The following is a 22,667-nucleotide window of genomic DNA, read 5'->3' as shown; positions in this document are numbered from 1 at the left end:
ATCTCATGTTATGCTTATGATATTTGATCAAAATATTAAATTTAAATTTAAATGGATAGTTGCTAAAAAAGGTTATTGGAGTATTAACAATTCTGTTATTTAAAAAGGTATAAATACACGTTTAACACACATTTTTAATCCAAGAGATTGTTAGAAATTTACATATTTCTATTTTTTAATAACATTCCTTTGTCGTTTTTATTACCAATACTCAATAGGCAATAAATAATAACATTACAATTAATATAATATAACAACAATACAGATTACTGATTAGTGATTACAAACATGTATAACCGCATAGGGGCGATCAAAATATTAGTAGTTATATTATATTTTAATTTAGAATCAATACAATAAGTATAGGAATAATATAAAATATAAATAGAACAATATTCGTATTACCAATAGATATTAATATTTCGTAATACTGATTAATGATTACCTAAGAGCATCGGGATTTTTATTAATAAATTCCAACATTATATTATTTTCTTCGAATGAAAATACTCGTTTTAACTAGAATTATAAATAATATAATTAACTTTATAAAATTTGAAGAAATCGATATTGATTTTAAATTTTAATTGGTTTTTCAAGAACTGATCAAGAACGGGTTTTCAATTCTATGGTTTCGGTTTGGGTTTTATAAACGGTTTTTTAAAGGCCTCGGGTTTCAGTTATGGTTTTTTAAAGCTTTTGGTGTCGGTTCCGGTTCCGGTGTTCAAAAATGAAAAAACCGCGGTTCTAACCGGTTTTAACTGGTTTTTGAAAAACCGGTTTCGATCCTTGGATGAAATACATAGTTATTTTAGTACTTATTTTAATGTGTATAAGCATAATATATGTTATTACAATAGTAGGTACTAAACCAGGGTATTTAATAAAATATTAATTGACAAACACTGTCAATAGACATATACGAATAGATAATAAATTATAATCTTTTTTTTTTAACTCAATTATATAGATATACAATTATTCCAATTTATTGTAAATTTTAAATGTTAGACAAAACCAAAAAAAAAACCACACTCACACACAAAGTACACTATCTCATATATTGTTAAGCAAGAATTTAGAATTATCGATACTGCAGATGTTCTATGGCACGTTGTCAACCGGAAAACATTATACTCCCTTCGTTATTCTCTTCTAAGTGTTTGTACCTATAGGGTTAACAAGCATTTTCCATTAACACGTCCAATCAATTTCTAGTTATACCTTTTTAACAATTATATCATTAAGTATTTAATGTATTTTTTTTCGTAGATAATAATTTGATTTTTAGCGAGTTGAATAAATAGTAAAAAAATGTATAAATCATTACTTTTAATTGATTTTCTGTGACACTGAAAAACAATTTTTCAATGTTTGTATTCTTATTTTTATATTGTAATAGAAGTGTAAAACGTGTTCTTATGTTATTTTATTTTAGTAAACATACGTAGGTATCAAAAACGTGACTTCTATCAATAATTCAACCATAAGAAGAAGGTGGTTGTCTACTGTGACAAAATAAGTAAAGTTTACATAGTTATAATGTAGGTACTTGTATAAATCCGATACTAAACCGTGAACAAATTTTTTTTTGACCAATACAGAATTGCGAACAAATGACTAAGTCAAAGTTGTCTGGTGTATTTCTAAAAAAAAGTTTAGAAATCGAATCAATGGTGATTTTATTTTATCATCTAGTCAGCTTTAATTTGAACAGTAGGGAGATTGTAAAATAGAAGATCAAATTTTGACGGTAGGAACAAACTCTATAGACCTAAATTGACGTTCAATTTAAACTAAATAATGAATGATAGCCATTTAGTCAAACATATTATTATTATATAGTGTGTGTGAATACAACATATGTACAAATTTTGTTTGAATGATTAAATTTTTAATTTTTAGTAACTATACAAAAGTAGTCATAAAAGACTAGGGTAATCAAATTATTTTTTATTATTGATAACACGTGGAAATACAGATATACATTTTGTTTCAATACTGATTATTATTATTTATAGGTACCTATGTAAATGATGAAACACATTTTTCAAGAAAATTTATTGAAACAAAAGTATAGAAATTATAAATTGTTTAAATACATGGTTTGCGAAAAAGTTATGGATTTGAGTTTAAAACAATTTATTTTCTTATCGATAAAGAAAAAAACCAATTTGATAGTACGTTTAAAATTAATCTACATATACAAAATTGAAAATGTAATACAACTTTTGTATTTTGAATCGGTCAGAAATATTTTATATTAATATCGCTAGTTGAAATCACTATACTTTAAGTCATTCATTGATTCTGAATATAGTATGGAATGCAGTATACTAAAGAAATACATTTTAATATATTCTGAAAACTCTAAAAGTTATAATATTACTATTAGTGGTTGACAATACGACTTAAATACCTATATACCTACATTTATTTATTATTGTTAGTGGAGAATTAGATTTCATCAGCCCACTACTAATAATTATTAATTCCTTGTTCAATGTATACGTCAAAGACGTTAAATCAAATAAAGCTAAGTTTTAAACATACGTACATCCACTTACTACAAACCAATGTGTTACAATTCACGACCGTGAGAGTTATTAGTCCTATTTTTTTTAATTTTAAGCATACTATTATAATTATAATAATATGTTATGTAAGTCATCCAGGCCAATCTCAGATAGTTATTGAGGATACATTGCTGTAATAATAGATAAAATAGAAAGTATAATAATCGACATCCCAATCACAATTTACAACCTTAATATTTTAGGATTTAGTTATTAAAAAATAAAATATTTAAGTCGTTTATGACTAAGTACTTTGTGATAATTCCTAAAAAATTTAAATTTAATGTCACTTGAATATTATTATTACCAGTTCACATGAGAAAATAACTGTATACAAGTACATTTTCAACACTAAACCATTTATATTACAATTTAACAATTTTAAAAATAACCACTTTAATAAAATATGTATTATATATAATTTTAAATCAATTAATTCTTCGAGGTTTTTCATAATCATTTGAAGGAAATTTTTTCTGTGTGATAATTCATCCCAAACAAACTTGAATAATCAAAACATGTTAGTATATTTTACTGGAAAATTATGACTTTAGAAAATGCAAAAAAATTCCTAGGTTTCATTAAAATATGTGAAATATCATTCCAATTCGGTCAATTGTGTTTATTTTTGTACTTAAATTTATTAGACCTATTCTAGAATATACCATATGCTGCCAATTTTAGTGAAATTTTATCTTGAATGTGTTAAAATAGATTTTTATCGTAATATGACTCTAATAAACTCAAAATACCAGCTACTCACAACTTCAACTATTCACTTATCCAGTATCCTTGAAGTCAAACAGAGATCAAAACTCTCTCCTTACGACGTATTTAGGCTGACTAACAGTTTTTTAATTCCATTTTAAATAGGTTTCTTGATACTCCAAGTCTCTTACAAGTGTTCCTTTAAGAGTTTCTTCTTAATTTACTTGCAATCATCTTGCTCTCTCTATCCCAAGTCTCTTTGAACGACTATAAGCATCGCGTTCATTGAATACTCGCTGAATCACCTGTATTTTTATTTATACAAAATATTGTAGTAGTATTATTATAATATTATTATACATCTGTTACTTTAAGTTTTAAACAGTATTATATTTATTTAAAAAAAAAATAGTGGTGATCGATTAATAACTATTTATTTTTGTAAGATATACGGGTTCAGCTCTTTGTACAGTTAGATGTATTAAAAATATACGTAATTATACGTATTCGCTTAGTTAAATTTACAACTAAAGATTTAAAAAAAATAAAGTGTGGTACGTATTGGTATAAAAAGTTGATTTATTTCTTATTATTTGAAGATTGCTTAATATGTAGGTATTTTTTTAATTAGGAGGGTCGATCAAGTAAAGTTATTTTTTTTATTTTTTTTTAAACATAATATTATGATCAACGGACATTACGAACCTTACATAGGTGCATATGGGCGGCATATAGTTTAAATAATAGTAGTAACATTATAATAAAAGATTCAAATTATATTTTACACTATGATTGATTTGTATTACAGTTAAATATATAATTAAATATAACTTGAAAATACAGATGGTATGTTATCGATTGTAAATAATTATAATAATATTTAGAGTGGTATATCTGTTACTGGCAAGTGATTAATCCGGTATTATATAGAAATCCTAGGTATTCTATAAAATGCCAAAAATGAGCAGGAAAAGTATAATATAAAATTAATATAAGACTTTTCACATAAGTGAAATAAATGATTATTGCTTAATATCTTGACAATTATCTTATCGCATATAAGGTAGGTAATGATATTATTATATTGTTCGTGAATACGGGAGGTTAGGTGCATTCTTAAAATATTATTTTTTATCACTCTTAGAGTATTTTTCGTGTTGTTGTTTTGAGATGTATTAGAAAAATGCCTGAACTTCAGTAAAGAAAGTCATGGGAGTATTGAAAGAGCAAATTAAGACGTCGAGAATATGCTCACAACATGAATGCAAAAAAAAAAAATTCTCACTGGAGTCAAGGATTGAGATTCATTCAGTTAATAAAAATAGTGCCTTACATTATGGGATTAAGATGTCACCATATGATGTACTTTTTGGTTGTAAAGTCAAGGTTGGGCTTAGCAGCACATCAAATTTACCAAAATAAGTAGTCGACAATTTAGAAAGCGAAGAACAATTACTAGAAATATTTGAAAAAAATGAACTTCAATATGATGATCCAATACTTTCCAAGAATAGCAATTATTGTGAAAATAATCAAGATAATTCAATTTAAGATACGGTGCCTACAATTTAATCAAATAACGCAAATGCTATAGATAATCGAAGAAAGGCTAAAGAAAATCTTGAAAAATCAAGTGGTTAAAATGAAAACATGCGGTCAGATAAAAAACTTAAACCGGCTGAAGTAGGTGCTATAGTAAGAGTTCCAGTTCCAGATGTGGACAAAGGTCGCGGAGATGCTCGAAATATTTCAGCTGTTGTTATGGAGATACACATAAAATAATACATATTATATTATAGTAATTCAACCGTTTATATTTTATTATTTTATGATCATTAAAATATTTTTGCAGGTAACAGTTGATGGGTATTATATAGATGAGGGACTAAGGAACAACTTTTAAAATCTTTATATTCAAGGTGTCAATTCACAATATGCCAAAAAAATTTAATAACAATTGACCAAGTTCCAAAAGAAAATACATTTGCTTTACGTACAATAATTGCAACTCAGCAATCTACTGGAACTGGACAAGGTTTTATAAAATGCACATGCAAGACAAATTGTCAATCCAAATAATGTTTATGTGTAATTAATAATATTTTTGCAGTTCGAAATGCCATTCACAATCTGTTTGCTGTAATAAATGAATAATAAACAATAAATAATAATAAACATATTTTGATAATACATTGGCAAATAGTTCAAAGAATTCTATGGAATGCCTAGTACAAATTTATAGAATGCCTATATTTAACACTTTGTCGGTAACACATCATTGACCAAGCATTGTACTAGATTGTCCGGAAAAAGTGTATCCTGTCCAGATTCAAGTGGGCAAAGTTAAATTAATATAGTACGCTGCATAAATTTATATAAAATTGCATTTATACGTAAAATTATCACGACACAACTATGGACAATTCCCGACTTTCTACTTTGCTCGTAACATGTATAAAATCATACATGATATGAGACTATACATATTTTTCTAAAGATACTAAAAGCGTATTAGACTTACTACACTTATCTTAGTTTAATATAAGTATAATAATTATAATAACCCCATTTTTCAATTTGCGTTTTATAAGTAAGTATTACATTTTTAATTTATCAAATTAACTTAAAAAAGTGAATTTTTAATACATATATATATATATATATATATAATTAGCTAATTATATATATATATAATTAGCTAATTATATTAATAAACATATATATTTTGTTTGAATTGCCATAGAACGAATTTTTATATTTAAATAAAAATTTGTGATTTCACCAATTGATAACATTTATATTATAAATTTATAAACAATAAAAATTATTACAAATTTGTCGATGTAAATAATATTTAAAAAAAAATTGTAACCCAATTGCCTATGTTATCGAGGGTAAATTTGTGTTAATAATAATAATAAAAAAAAATAAAAAATGATTATATTTATGTTATAGAATATGAAAAGATCAACGCGGTCTGGTTTAATAAAATAAAATATATATATTTGTTTTACTCGTACTGAAAATATTATATAAAAAAGTGAAACGTGTTAATTTATAAACGTGCAACATTTTTGTGTATATGATATTATTTACAATATATACATATATATAATATTGTATTTGTCAGACAATTTTTTGAAACGGAATCTTAGTTGTGGGGTAGAAAAAAATGAACGGACAGTGAATTCGAAAACAGGAAATAACTTCTCAAAATATCGTTTACGTTTGCACGTCGCTTTTATTGGTTCCGGTAAAGAGCTTTTGTTTGCTAGTAAATTACTCCGGTCATCGTGGTTAAAGAAAGTGGGTCTCGTATTCGAAAACTTATTAAACTCCTCTACGGGTCTTCTAAGAGTTTTTCTTATAATAATAAAAAAATAAAATACACGAAACAACATATTATTAGGTAGGTACTGTTAAAACTTCTAAGTCCCATTTTTACTGAAATAACAAGTTTTCAGTATCTCATAATTTTGGAGACAGTATAACCAACGTAGAAATCAACTTTTTGTTTCTACTTAATACATTTTTCAATGTGCTCATTACTTTAAATAATAAATTTAGGTGACAGTTAGATATATAATAATATGATAATATTCATCGTCGGTCTCATATTTATCAGTAAGAGTAAGGACTTAAAATGTTTCGAAGTGATCAATATTTATTACTATTTATTATCTATATTACACCTACATATAGTGATATTATAAGTGATAAACTGATAAGAATATTGGTGAACACATTGTCATTATAGAAATGTATTGAGAAAACTTCTATTTCAATATACAATGTATACCAAATCTTTGTCACCCCTTATAAAACAGTTAAATCTATGTAACATTTTACTTTTAAATTAACATTTTAATGTAGATCCAATCTCTTTAAATTCATTTATAAAATTAATCAAACTCAAAATTATTCTTAAAACTCATTTATAAATCAAAAATTAAAATCTATGGCACACATATTATGACAGTTGTGTATTCAAACTTTAAAATCGAATTCAACTCTGCTTACAAATTTCATAGAATTAACTTTATAGTATTTTATTTTAGAACAATATAATATGATCTATAATTTTTATAGTTCCCTATTTTATTGATTTTTTTTCTAAGAGTTTTTATTACATTGATCGATTGTCAGTGGTAAAGCTAGTACTAAAAACTAAGTAAGTATTATACATATATATATTTAATTTTAAAAAAACATATATATAATTGGTCTGGTTTTTTTAAAATTATTTATATTATTATACATGTTTATAATTTTTATATAACACTGAAATTCAGAGTATATTTATTTAAATTTATTACTTGTTTTATTTTTATTTATTTATAGTAATTAAATTGTATTAAATATAGATGACCCTAATTTTTATTTAATAATATTACTTTTTTTTTCAATTCAATGTATTTTGTGAGGTAAAAAGATATAATTGATTTAATTAAAATATTTAAATTTAAAATTATCTATTCAGCATTATTAAAGGATCCACTTTAAGTAGTGTGCAACAAACAGCTGATAACTCCGGTGGTATATGGTCGTTGCACTGTATTTTTGTTGATTTATTTGATTACTGAAAATGGAATTATTAAGTTATTGATTTAGATCCTTTAATAAGAATAAATATAGACAACTGTACTTAAACTATCATTTTATCATTTTTTTTTCTGCAATTAAGTTCTATTTAATATTTAAATGCATTGTTATAATTTAATTATTTAGAACATTAAATATCCATCATTGCTATAATAATTGAATTGCTTGATATTAATTATTAACGCAAGTAATAATTGTTAAGATAAAAATTATTAAAAATATTTGTTATTAAATTGTCTACAAATTCAAATAACTATTTCTTCCATTTTATTATATTATATAAAATATATTTTCTATTTATTTCTCTATTTTATTATATTTTATAGGATAATATGCACACAAGTTTAAATATAATGCCAATAATTTACATGTTAATAAGTAATATATATAATATAATATGTATATTATATGAAAATATCATTAAATAGATATAGGTAGTATAATGTTATAAATTTAGAATTGTAATATGTTCGTTTAGAGCCGTAATAATAAGTTAATTTACGAAACACCAATTAAATTAATTTTTCTGTTGAACATTTATGACTATGCAAGAAAATTATATTCAAAAACTCATAATATAAGAATATCTAAAAACAATATTATGTTATAATAGTTTTAACATTGGCATAACTTATATGTCTTATATGACTTGGAAATAGTGGGATTGATGGTCATTAAATTATAGTCACTATTATTTAGTGATTGTAACTGAATACAATACATTTAAATAAGATTTTTATATTTTAAGAAATATCTTTAACGAAAATTGCCACACTAATTAAGAGTAATTTGCATAATAACTTAGTACTTTGCTACCTACTTTGCATTTTTGCGGTATCAAAAGATATTAGGTATCTCATTTAACATAAAAAATAATGAAGATTTGTTTATTGTTTATAGTTGATTTTAGTTCTTCACACTTACTCTTTAATTTTTTTTTTCACTTTAAACACTATTTAGTCTTATAAATAAATTATGCTTTAATCTATAGTAACTAGAAAGGTATAAAGTTAACAATGGTAAATCTTAGTAATTTATTACATTGTTTGTTATAATTTTTTTAAACACTGGTTGAAACATTGTACATAAAATAGCATGTCTTAATGTATTTTTAACACACATCATACATATTTTGTATGAAACTTACCAAAGAAAGATTATCTATTTTGTTTTCTAAATCTTTAAAAATATATTACGACCATGTTATTATACTTTACTGGATGATAATTATTGTTTTAATATTATTTTATGAATTTCTATACTTAATGTTATCATATAAAACTATAAAAATGTCATAGGCATATAGCCAAAGAATTTAATGTTTATGCAATTTCACTATCAGCCTAGACATTTAGTTAAATGCCTATTTCATGTCAGTCAAATAATAAAAATGAAACATTTTGTATTATTTTAAAAATTTAAATATATTTTTTATTATTTATTTATTGTTATTTTATGTATTATTTATTAATATGTAAATCACTTAAATAATAATAATAATTAATAATAACAAATCACCATTTATTAAGATCAATAGTTTTTATGAAACTAGTGTGTATGCATTATAAAATTTATTTGATATTATTTTTTGAAACACTTTATTAAAATTAACATTTTGGATTAGTAAATATTATAATATCAACATCATCTTTTAATTTAGTAAAATCTATGTATACATTATATTTTGTAATATAATTACAGTTTTAACGGGATATGAATGGTTGTTGTCCTAATCTATTGGATTTGTCGTTTTCGAGTATGAAGGGATTGGAATAATTAATGACGGTTAGGAAATTAATCGAATTTCACTTGATGGGTATTAAATGATTTTATTTCGGTAGTTGTTTATAATTATTTTATTTTAGTGTAATCACTATTATTAGAATATTTTTCTCATACGACTTCACATCAATGAGATATTATAATGTTATGCACCATCGTCAGTGCGTAAATATATTAATGATTTATTTAAATGTTAACTATATATTGTACCATTATATATGACAATTGAATAAGTAATATACTACACTTAAAAATGAAAATGAATATTATATTGATCTACGTTTGGAGAGTGGGACTGTTTTAGTTTATATGTATGTACAAACTATTCAAATACCATTAATTGTATTTAGTTATGATATGAAGAGTCAACCATTTCCAAAGATTTCATAATATTAGATTCTGAACGGAGTGATGAATGTATTGATTTTACAATGATGTGTGTTTTTTTTTTTGTTTTTGCGTCTGTGTACAGTATAACTTGTCGAAATAATGCTTCAATTTCAAACTTTGAGGGTGGTTTCCGATGGAAAAGTGAATATCCTTGGTGCATTATAGTGGTCAAAAGTAAATATTTTCCAACAGTTTTAAAAAAAATCGAGAAAAACAAAAAAAAAGTGACAGAAAAACGGGAATTTTTATGCAAAACCAGTTTTCGACCAAATCGATTTTTTTATATGGTTGTAATTCAAAAACTAATCACTTTAAATACTTGAAATTTTCACCAAATGTTAATATTAGTGATATCTATATAAAGTTTAATTTTAAAAAATGTTTGACTTTTTTGAAATATTTATAGATTTATTCGATTTTTCTGAGAATTTTTTTTTTGATTTATAGCTGAATTATCATTCTTTCTAAAGTAAAGATCATCATAATTTTTTAACATGCACTATTATTGTATCATTAATAGTGTAATGTTTATTATTATGAATATTAAAAAGAGATCTTGGTCTATTTTTCTCATCCCTTCCGTTTCACCAACATTGGCTATAACTAATATGTTCACCTTAGATTGTAAAAATAATCAAGTTCAGATTGAAAAGTAGGTACTATATTGTAATGACTTATTACTAATGAGTATCATATATTTTAAGAAAAATGATTATGTCATATTTGAAACATTAATCTTATGTGATCCATTTAGTAACCAAATTAACAATCAATATAATTATATTGAGATCCTAATGTGACATACAATAAGACCAAGAAGGAAATATTTTTGTTAAAACAACCTGTTCTATTCTAGAAAATTATAGTTACTAAAACTTATCTAGCTTTAGTCAAAAAAAAAATCCAAATATAGAATATCTATACATAGATAGAATTCAAAATATTTTAAAAGCTACTGAATTATTGAAGTGTCTAGAAACTTTTGATATAAATAGGTATTTATTGAAAATGTTATGTTTCTTTGGTTCATCATTTTTAGGTACCTTCATAAGAAAAAAAACACAATATTTTTTGTTAAAAACTGGTTTCACATATATATGTTTCAAAATATTTTATTTTTCCCTGAATATTTTTTAATCTACTACGCTGTTTTGTCATTTTATGTGTGTTTTTATGGTACTGACTGTGATTGCCTCTTGGTACAAGAATGCTTATAAATGCAATAAAAAATGATTATTTCTTCATTATTAAGGGTGGCTTAGAAATTTGAATCTTTGGGAAGTCAAATATTACTATTATATAAGAATTTTTATACTTTTCACAATAACCAGAACTACTTAGAGTGTTCTGTAGCGGTACAAACTTTTATTCAAATGAAAATTCCCATTTTTTACTATAAATTATTGTGGATAATTTTTTTTTTAATTTTAATTCTCCTAGGTACCTAATTCCAAACTTTAATAACTAATTTCCAAGTTATAAAAATGTTATTTCGAAAGATAATAATCTTTAAAAATTATTTTACAAAAACATTAAAACAGACGTGGTAGTGGAACTAGTATTTATTTTTGGTGAAGGGAAAAGTCTTAATCTTAAGAGGATGTTAGCGCACTATTTGTTTTCTCTCTCTGACCACGCGTAACATAGACAAAACGCATTTACGAAGAATCATTTTTCTATATCTTTAAGTAATTTTAGAGTAAAACCTTCCATTACAAAAAAGATGAAGAATAATATTTTTGAGGGAATGACATATCGATTTTATATTTTATTGATATTTGACTTTAAAAATAAACAAAAAACACTGTACATTTAAATAATGTTTTAATTATTAAGTAACAATATTTAGACAAATCGATATGTCATTCCCTCAAAAATATTATTTTCTATATTTTTTGTAATGGGAGGTTTTACTCTAAAATTACTTCAAGATATAGAAAAAATGATTCTGCGTATATGCGTTTTGTCTATGTTACGAGTGAGCCAGAAAGAGAAAACAAATAGTGCGCTGGAATCCTCTTAAAAATAAGAATGTGTCTCAATAGGAAAAACCTAAACAAATAAATCTCAATAATTAAAAAAAAATGGTAAGGTTTACTCGAAAAATACTGTACAGTAGACTGGTTACCTACTTTCCCCTTTTCTATTTTAATATACTATTATATTTCGGTAGCGTCTGATCTTTTCCATCTTAAAATTTTAAAATATTTCCATCTCGTTATAATTATCTTTCAAAAATAATTGTGTAACTATGAGGCGAAGTTGAAGTTAGTGTCCGCTTTTCATTTATCTTAGTAAATATTTAGCTGAAGAAAACCAATTATTTTTTATGAGAAAATTATGACTTTAATCGTTGTGAAAGAATCTTATTGATAGAATTTATGATTTTTTCTGTGTGTGTTTTTATTTCATTTACATTTTTCCTTTCGATCACAAAAAAAACTAATTTAAGTTTCGATATTGCACCTTATTATTATAATAATTCTTTACTATATTATGTATAAAAACGTTTTTGTTTTTAACAATATTCTTTGTTCATTAAATAACCTTTATATTTTATAATGCACTATGTATTAAAATTTATATTAAAAAAAAAAAAAATGTTTTTATAGTTAATTAATCAATAAAAGTAAATAAAATATCAAATAAATTACAAATAATTTTTGAATCGATTAATAATTTGAAATAAAAGTGTACAAAAATGCATTAAATATCCTGAATAAAAATGTATGTGAAGTTTAATATTTGTCTTCAGTAACGAAAATTTTAATGTGTTTCGAGTGCTATCATCGGCTGTTGTCACTAGTTTTCAGATGGGTGACGACCACACATATACACATGTTATCATCAAATTTTTTCAGACACTGATAGTTTAGACATAGAGTCTATATTATAGACAATACACCCATTGCACCATTAAGTATCTAAAATAGAGAAGGTTGAACCATTAGACCTGTTTAACAATAGCTCACTAGTAGGGACTCTTTAAATAAAATAATTAGTAGGTACTCAGTTATAAATTATTATACAAAAAAAAAAAAACATATATCATACAAATTTGATTTTTAATGGATTTTAGATTTAATCCAGTACTGAAATTTCTATAGAGAGAGCATATTGTTTAATGTATTGTATGCACTATTATTTTTACAAGAAAACTGCCCCCAATATTTTACATTATTTTGTGTATATTTAAATGTCACTTTAAGTTATTGAAATATAAGAATAATAAATATTGAATTTAAAATCTAAACATGAACTTATTGTATTCGCTTATTATGATTAACGGATAAATTTATACAGTGGCGCTGAAGTCCTAAAACTCTAGTAGGGCGAACAATATTTCAAGAGGCCCAACATCTTAATATCGGAAAAAATGGCATACCGTGGAGAGGAAAATGGTCAATATGAAGCGGCCCTATCTTAAATTTTCAAAATATGTCGGGCCATGGCCCGACCTTAACATAGGGTTCGGCGCCACTGAATTTATAACTTGCAACAGGGACCGAGTGAGTATTATTTGTCTCTGTTTTAGTAATAAGTACATATTGCGCATTATTTTTGTTCTTATTTTGAATGAAATCAGTTTAGTTAAAATTGTATTCAATGCATATTTTGTACATAAGTAAAATTGAGTTAGCTTTCAAGTACCTACTCAAAATTATGTATTGTTACGAATTGATACAATTGAGATACAGATAACGATAATAATATTGTATATTCTTACTTTAAACGAAAAAATGTAAAAAGAAATGTAATGAGTTGTGTTTTTAATAAACAATGTGTTGATATTACAAATTTTTTTATTTACTCAAATATTTTTTTGTAGGTACATAGAATTATCAACTATTAATACAAATTAAAGATGTCATTGAGATTCTATCTAGTTTTATTTTACTTTGAAGTTTATCACAATATATTGTCAAAATAAATAACTTTTTTATTTCAAGGAAAATATTTTCCTCTGCAAAAAAATTGGTAGTTCACAAGTTTTCATGTTTTTTTAGCTTTAAAACATGGCAATTAGGGAAAAATCTTTTTATGTTACATATAGTATATGTATTTATTTTTTTTGCAATGCTCTATATTTAGTATATTTTATTGAAAATTGTATAGAAAAATACTAAAATATAAAGTCAACAGTTATGACGATGAGAAATTTGTTAGCTATCATGTTTAATGAAATGAGGAAAAAACCTTAAAAGAATACTGCATAACCGTATGCTCTTATTAATTTTATATTATATTTCATCATATTTTCTTAAATACATATTTAATGCTTTTTTCAATATAAAACCAATAACATATCAAGCTTATTTTGAATTACACGTCGTATGAAGAGAACCGAAGGTGAAATTTTACTATTTGTTATCACTGTTATATTTAAATCAATAGTAAATACTTTATTGAATAACACAAATAAAAATATCAATGTTAGAATTAATATCACTATGTTTCCGTTTTGAAACTTGATGTGTGACTAAGTGAGTATGTTTATATACTTGGAGTAAACCTACGTAATATAATTATAGGTGTGAAATACCTAAAATATACATCTAAGCATAAGCTAAATATTAGAAATATGTTAACTATACAAAACTAAAAATATTGGGGAATAGGAAGTTCCTTCACATAGCAGCAAGTAAATAATTACATGCGATGGTGATGCATCCAAAATGATGTGATGTATTAATTCCTACACGAATATAAAAAGAGATGTGTAAACATCCTACCTATAATAAGAAAAAAAAAATGGTGCGTATGTTAGTTCTTACGTGGTAAAAATAAATTGGGTATGTTATTTTCTATATGGAGGAAAAATTACTAGGTATGTAATTATTGAAATATAATATAGTATATAGCATGGACTAGGCGTATAATCGTTCTTGTTTAAACCACTATGTGTGGTGCCTATAAATTTAATAGTGTATGACTATAGCTTTTTATTATTTAATTAATTAACTAAAAAAACATTATTATTATAATGATAATGATTATTTATTTATGAAATGTATTAGGTATTTAGGTAAGCCATTTTTATTATTTTTTTAAACACATTATAATCAGTTTTAATAAGTATAGATATTAATATATGAAATATAGTTAAATAATAAATTATTAAATATAAACACCTAAACTATAATACAGCATGATCGCCATTATATATTTCCTAATATTTGATTATTTTTTACTGTGTAAGAACTTACATATTAAATAATTTTACCTCTGACCACGGTAAAGGTACTATCATAGTATCATACGCACCTTTTTTTTTTTTACCATATAGGAACATACACATCTCATTTTTATGTTCGTGTAGGAACTAAGATACATACTTTTTTTTATCGAGGAGGGACTAACATATTACCAATTAGGTTTCGTGTAGAAGCTTACATTCACCCATTTGGTATGGAGTATTTAACTTAATTTCCAGAAAAAAAACATGATTTAGAATGGAACCAAGGTTACCAAATATTTTTTTTACTAACAATATTACAATTTCAAAACAAAAATTCACATCTTATTTCGTTTTCTTGAATTACTTTAAAAGGTTGATATCGAAAATTGTCAGTTTTGACTTCCAAAAAGTACCAACTAGATCTGATTTCCTATTGAAACCTCCATCGAAATCGATGGTTAGAACATTTTTTTTACTAGATAAAATCTATTCAGACCAAAATATTAATGTTGAAATCAAATATCGTTGTTATACGCTCAAAAAATAATCTATTATATAATTGTTTTGATAACAAAAATCATAATTATCACTGTTTTATCTACATAAAAAATCCAATTTTCGTCTCCATGTATATCTAAAAAGTATACTTTAAAACATTCTTATGTTTACTACATTTAAGTATAATATTTATTTTTTTTGTTATCTGACCTCAACACTGCTATAGTACTATTTATAATATATGTACCTATCTATTTGTATATTGTGTTCAAGTTGGGTAAATACTACGGGAAATAAACAATCAGGAAATCATCAAAATTAATTTCATATTATTCAGGTAGAAGGTAGAATATTTCAAATTTAATAAAAAAAGATTCGATTATTTTTCAAATTTATTTCTAAATTTCTAATTTTTTTAAATTGAATAAAGAAAATGTGTTTATCGGTTTAGTGATTTTTAAATCACATGATATAAAGCCATAAATGTTTTTTTTTTTTTATTACTATTCAAATATTTTACTATAAATATTAATATTGAAAAATACTATTTATATTTACCATAAAGCCGTTAAAGTTTATTACATTTTCAATAACACTTTAAAGATTTTGGGTCAGACTATTGGTTTACACTGTCGTCACATGGCGTTTATGTATGCAGTTTGTATAATATAATAATTGAATGTATATTAATTTTATATTTTCCAAAAACTGTCTCGTAAACATTTGTTATGTCTTAAATCGTTATGTATTTCACATTTAATAATAATAATTATTATTATTATTATTAATTAAAATGTTGACACTATTCATAGCAAACATTTCAATTATATGATATTATTACTCTAATATTATACGTATAAAGTGTAATACTAACACTTGACAAATAAAATAAAGTTGACACTAGTTGAACCTTAAACGTATAATAATTAATAACGCGTATGACAATTGAACGGATAGTAAATGGAACAACATGAATATTTTGAACATGTCAAGTTATTAAATTTCATATTACTTTATTCCAAAACAATATTTGCATGTTATATATATTTAAAATATTTGATCATTGCTTATAAATTTCACACATTTTAAGATTTTTTTAAATTACTTAAAAAAAAAAAAAAGTTAATAAGGCTTCAACAACACAGGATTTTAGCCTACATTTGATTAAAGGTTAAACAAAAAACAGTATATATATTATATAAATTACATTTTGGTATACATTTTACAACAATATTATTGTTATTATTTACAACACTTATTTATAAATATTTTGAATGAATAAATTTACCTTTACTTGACACGTGCTATAAAATTGTTACATGCACATCACCTTTACACGTTTTTATATGTTTATATCAACCAGAAATGTGATGATGTTCTTTTCCTGAAAATGGTTTTTATATACTGAGGTAGTTCTGAGAATGCATATCCAAATCAACGCTGGCTTAAAATTTACAAGTTACATTATTTAACGTTGATTATCTACGTATATATTGTTTTGTGATAGAATAAACGATATTTAGCCTGTTTGGAATTAAAATGCAGGTACCTATCTCCCTAGAACTTTTAGAAAATTTAGAAGTACACTGTCTTTTTAACTCTAAAAATAATAATAAACCTTAGGTACCTAAGATCAAAAATAAGAATTAACTATTTTTTCTTATATCCTTTGTGAATATTTCAAATTTAATGATTAATTTATTGTTTTGCTTTCTGAGTAATCTTGATCTATATCTATCATATAAAAATGAATCGCAAAATGTGTTGGTAAGCGCATAACTCAACAACGCATGTACCAATTTGGCCAATTATTTTTTTTTAAATGTTCGTTGAAGTCCAAGGATGGTTTTTACAGCGAGAAAAATTCGAACAATTGCTGGGAAGACCCTAAAAACAGCCCTTGCTATAATATGGATACTATAATATTGATCGTCTCCATGGCAATGTAATCACTGATCAAGAACATCATCTACGGTGGTCGATTATTTGTGAGCTCTTTGTTAATGAACGATCAAAATTATAATGATTTGGTAGATGAACAATTTACAATGCCATTACATTTTTTATTCGTGTATGTATATTATTTAAAGACGTACATTTTTATTTTTTACTAAAAAAGTTGAAAGTTGAAAATTGAAACATCAACAAACTGTCAATATGTCGTAAGTGTTGTTTTTCTTGGATTTTCTGTCCTACTCTACTGAGTTTGCTTTTGTCAACTGATACACGAATTAAATTCGTATATCGTGTTTTTTGCAGAATATTAAGTTACCTATGATCACTAATTATTGTATGTGACACAATAATTTATATTTGATATGCCTCCTATACGACGAAGAAATTTAGGTAGAAAAACCCGAAATGCTACAAACCAAGGTAATTACCGATCTAACCAAAGTGCACAAGAACGTGACGACCGAAATGAACGTGAAAGAATTCGGATATCACAAACGCGTGAAGCGCGAACGCGACATTCAACTAATAATCGCGCAAGTTTGAATCGAGCTGCTTTCAGTTACGTTGTGTCAATTGACTACAATAACTACCACTGTGTTTTTATTGGTTCTATGAACTCGGTTTGCTCATATTGTAAGGCTTTGAAATACAAAAACGAAACAAATGGATTGTGATGCGCAAATAGCGAAGTGAAATTGATACCATTGGATCCACCACTAGAGTCATTGTACTCATTGGTTTCAGGCATAGGAACAGATTCCAGGGCCAATCATTAAGTGTTTGTGGTATTAATCTGGAAAACCCATGTTTCTCACATGGTCAATTGCATGTTGCCTGTTCCCGTGTTGGGAAACCATCAGATTTGTTTGTCTATGCGCCAGGTAATCAAACAAAAAACATCGTAGATCACAAAGCACTACAATGAAAATAAAACTGATTTTTGTTAATAATTATGATTGACGTGATTAACAATAAAGCGATTACTTACTTTTAAATGCTTATATATGTTTTATTTAATTATTTTTTATTCACACCGCCCTATCGCCAGGGTGATGGTTCTGTTCAGGAGAATTTTTTGCCTCGAAAGGACGAGTACGATGACGGGGAGGTGATACAAATTAAATTAAATAACAAATAACAAATATAATTGAATAAAGTTTGAGTCATATGGAGATGGTAAATTTAACGGGCAAAGAAGTGTACGGGATCAGCTAGTACTATTATATAAAGAATGCGATGCACGACTGCAAAAATATCATTATGATTTCTTTTGATGTATTATTTTGTGTGAGTAAATTATTATTTTTTAAATATTGTGATAAAATAAAAAACAGAAAAAAAATTTTGAATGACCAAAAGCTGGGCATCGGGAGGTTGGGTTATGAGGGTGGCTTTAGAGGAATACTAATTTTAGATTTATGAAAATAGAATTGAAAACTGGTTTGATTTCCCATATTCAAAGAACTACAGTCAAGCAAATTAGTTTTTAAAAACAGCCAATATTACTTTATGTATGTTGATGACCCGTATAAGGTCAAGAAATTGAGAACCACTTCATAATTTTAAGCTTTTATCTTTTCTCTAAAATTAACGTCCGTAATATGCTTTTATCTACCCCATTTTTGCCTCACAATTTAATGTTTGGTTACCGTAGTGTAAACTATGCCACAGGTTATGTATGTGATGAACCATATATGTTTCACAATTCCTCGCACAACCAACACTTGACCAAAACACACTAACCGTCGTCTACAATCTCACGGTCTGCATGACATCAGCGTTGGTGAATTTTGTCAAAAACTACTTTCTAGTATATACGGTCGCTCCGTCAATTCGCCTTTTTAGTAGAAAAATAACCACACAGTCATAACATGACCATACCATATTTTGTTTTATATATTTTTGTACACACTTTCAACTTCCACCATGCCGGAGACTCTTACATCCAAAATCATAACATCACAAGTCCATCTGTGTAATTATTATACTCTCCTCCATGCTTCTATTTTTGCGATGCGAGCTGCTTGGTTTTTAAAATGTATACTTTTGAAAACATATTATATACTCATTTTATAAGTCTAATCTTTCTCCTTTCTACATATTAACTGAAACAGTTTAATAATAAATTTAATATTGCTCATTAAAAACAAAAAGATGACGTGCCCGGTAGCCGGAACCATGGCTCAAGTACCGTTCATTATAATCATTATTATCATCGAAACTACTATTCAATTTCCACATTAAAACGATGACGTGTCAGGTAGTGAACCGGTTATCAGTTTTTAGCACGATGCTAAAAGCAAAAATGACCACTTGTCTTGTAAGATGTAACAAATTTATATTCATATTTATCGATTCACAATCCTTATATTATATTAAAATTATCATTAATACGTGCTATTGTTTTTATCATATTCTATTGTTTATTGTAAAATAAACTATCAATGTCTGAGAAAATGTCCCATGGAAAAATTAATATTATAATTATTTAACACCATAGGTACAATATAATGTATTAATGAGATTACCCTGGGACTCAATTTTTTTTATCATATATTAAAAATATTTTGAGTTTTGACTTTTGAGTTTAAAATATAACATATTTTAAACTCAAAAGTGTCACATATGATCTCCTTCTTAAATTATTATTAATATTATTTTACTTATAGGTAAATATTAAAAATTCCATGAGTTTTATTGATGTATTCTAGTGACATCATACGTTAGTCCGGTACGGTTCATAGATCACTATAACTTAGTGTTTTCCTTTATTAGTGAATGTAAAATTAAGCTCTTAAAAAGGATTGAAAATCTTAATAACCTGAATAACCTGGTAACTTTGATAAAAATACACACAGAAAACATACTCGTTCGTTCAGTAAAAAGTTGCAGTGGAGCTGGCGTGGAAGATATTGTGTTCGTCGATGTTTAAAAGATGACTAACTGTATTGATTTATTTATTATTAAGTCTTATAAATGGTATTTACTATACTTTTGATATGTATCAATTCCTCGGAATGTTTTAATACAAATTTTGGATCTGTATATAAACGTGCGTATTTTTGGAAAAATGCTTGGGAACGTAGAATGTTCGTACTGTTTAGTAGATATTTGAGGAACGCCAACAAATTTAATCCAGCCAACACACAAGAAAAAAATGTAAAAATCGATTATATTATATATATTTATACGTTCTAGAGTTGGAATTTATCATTTATGTTCATTGGTTTTGACTAATATAAGCAATTTCGATGGCCTGTGAACAATTATTTCGGATTCCTATTGTGACCCTTCAACAATATTAATTGGTGACCATTGTTGTGTAGACAATGGAGTAACAAGTTTTAAAATTAATACTAAATGGTATATCCTGTATGTACCTTAGGTATAAAAATACCCGATAATCCAAATAACCACGTAAATTTGATAAAATACGCATAGAAAACATACCTACTAGTTCACTCAGTATAAAGAGGTAGCGTGATCCGAATTCGATGACGTTTAAACAATGCGATGGTAATTATTTTTTAGTATCTCTTATAAATTATTTTAGACGTGGCATCGCCTCTAATTCTTTTGTTTATCGATTGTACGGAACATTTATTCCAACTGATAGTTTGTATATTAGCATGTGTGTATTTTCGGAAATGCGGTTGGGAACGTAGAATGATTATACTGTTTAGTAGAAACTTAGTGCTTTATAACTGATAACGGGACATTTGATCGTCGTAAGTGTTAGTTGAATGGATATATTTATGTATTTTTACTTATTCCGTATATGGTTGTATTGAGGTTAACTATGATATTGTTTATTTCACCTATTCACGGAAACATACCAATAATTATATTACAAAACAGTTGTATACAATTATTTTATATTACAAATTGCATAAAAGTTCGATTTAAGCATTGTAAGAAGTGCATTACAATTTACATTGAATATAATATTTTAAACTTTAATATTTAAAAAAATATGTCATAGGTTCACATGAATAGTTTTCTAGTTGTTTAACGTTAAAGTTTGAAAAATAGTTACCAAATACCTAACCAATAATTGTAAGATACGTACGTATATATATTATGTTATAACAATATGACGCATTGTAGTTAACGAGTTGGTATGTACAATACATTGGTAGGGGAAAGTGGTTTAATATGACATATAATTTGTAAACTCAATTTTAATGCACATTATTTTAATTATAAGACATGTTCTTTTTTTATAACATTCTTGAAATATATTTCTTCAAATAATTTTTGTGTAATATTAGTTTATTAAAGTTTTAATTTACAAAATTAAATTTTACCTTACTATAGGTGATAAAATGTATATGTTATAAAAAATATTTTTATGAATTTATACATATTTTGTACAATAATTATAAAATCGATTTTAATGTCCAAATATGACATGCCAGATACAAGTTTTTAAAATTTATGTCAATTTTATAAATTATAATACTATCAGTTTTGTAATATTATAACGAATGCATTTCAACAATGTGGTTATTAATTTGTATACTTATAACAATAGAGCTATAGAGCATATTATTATTATTATGTTTCATTGTAAATTGAAATACATTATATTACCTACCAGTGTGAATTAAATTGTTTAACAAGTTTGATGTATGGTATTAACAAATATTTTATTAATTTATAGTAATAAAGATGAGAAAAAAGTTAAGGAATAACTTTGTGTTTTATATATTATTTTTGTAATTTGATACTGCCATGTTAGTTATATTATATATATATATATATATTGGATATTGCCTAGTAGGTTAAGAAGTTGTTTACTATATTTTTTTTTTAAACTGTCCCGAAACAATGTTTTTATTTGTTGTTTGCACCTTTTTATAGCACCAAATTTATAGAAAACAGACTGTTTTATTGTTTTTCTGATCCGTTTAGTGAATTTGATGGACATTGTTTTCTCTAAAAATATACATTTATTTTATATATTATAATAAATT

At 25.3% G+C, this 22,667-nt stretch overlaps 1 protein-coding gene and 1 pseudogene across 3 annotated transcripts in view; both read left to right on the top strand.

Moving 5' to 3' along the window:
* LOC107163412 (alkaline phosphatase-like) overlaps window positions 1–22,667 on the top strand; it is a 273,323-nt gene that overhangs the window by 28,595 nt on the left and 222,061 nt on the right. The window lies entirely within an intron of this gene.
* On the top strand, window positions 4,543–5,434 carry LOC149058653 (uncharacterized; annotated as a pseudogene).

Source organism: Diuraphis noxia, unplaced genomic scaffold (genome assembly GCF_037042655.1).
Source record: "Diuraphis noxia isolate RWA-SAM2 unplaced genomic scaffold, SU_Dnox_SAM2 contig0002, whole genome shotgun sequence".
In the NCBI taxonomy this organism is placed as follows: Eukaryota; Metazoa; Arthropoda; class Insecta; order Hemiptera; family Aphididae; genus Diuraphis; species Diuraphis noxia.
The sequence above is the reverse complement of the archived record's forward strand: the minus strand, read 5'-3'. Positions and strand labels throughout refer to the sequence as shown.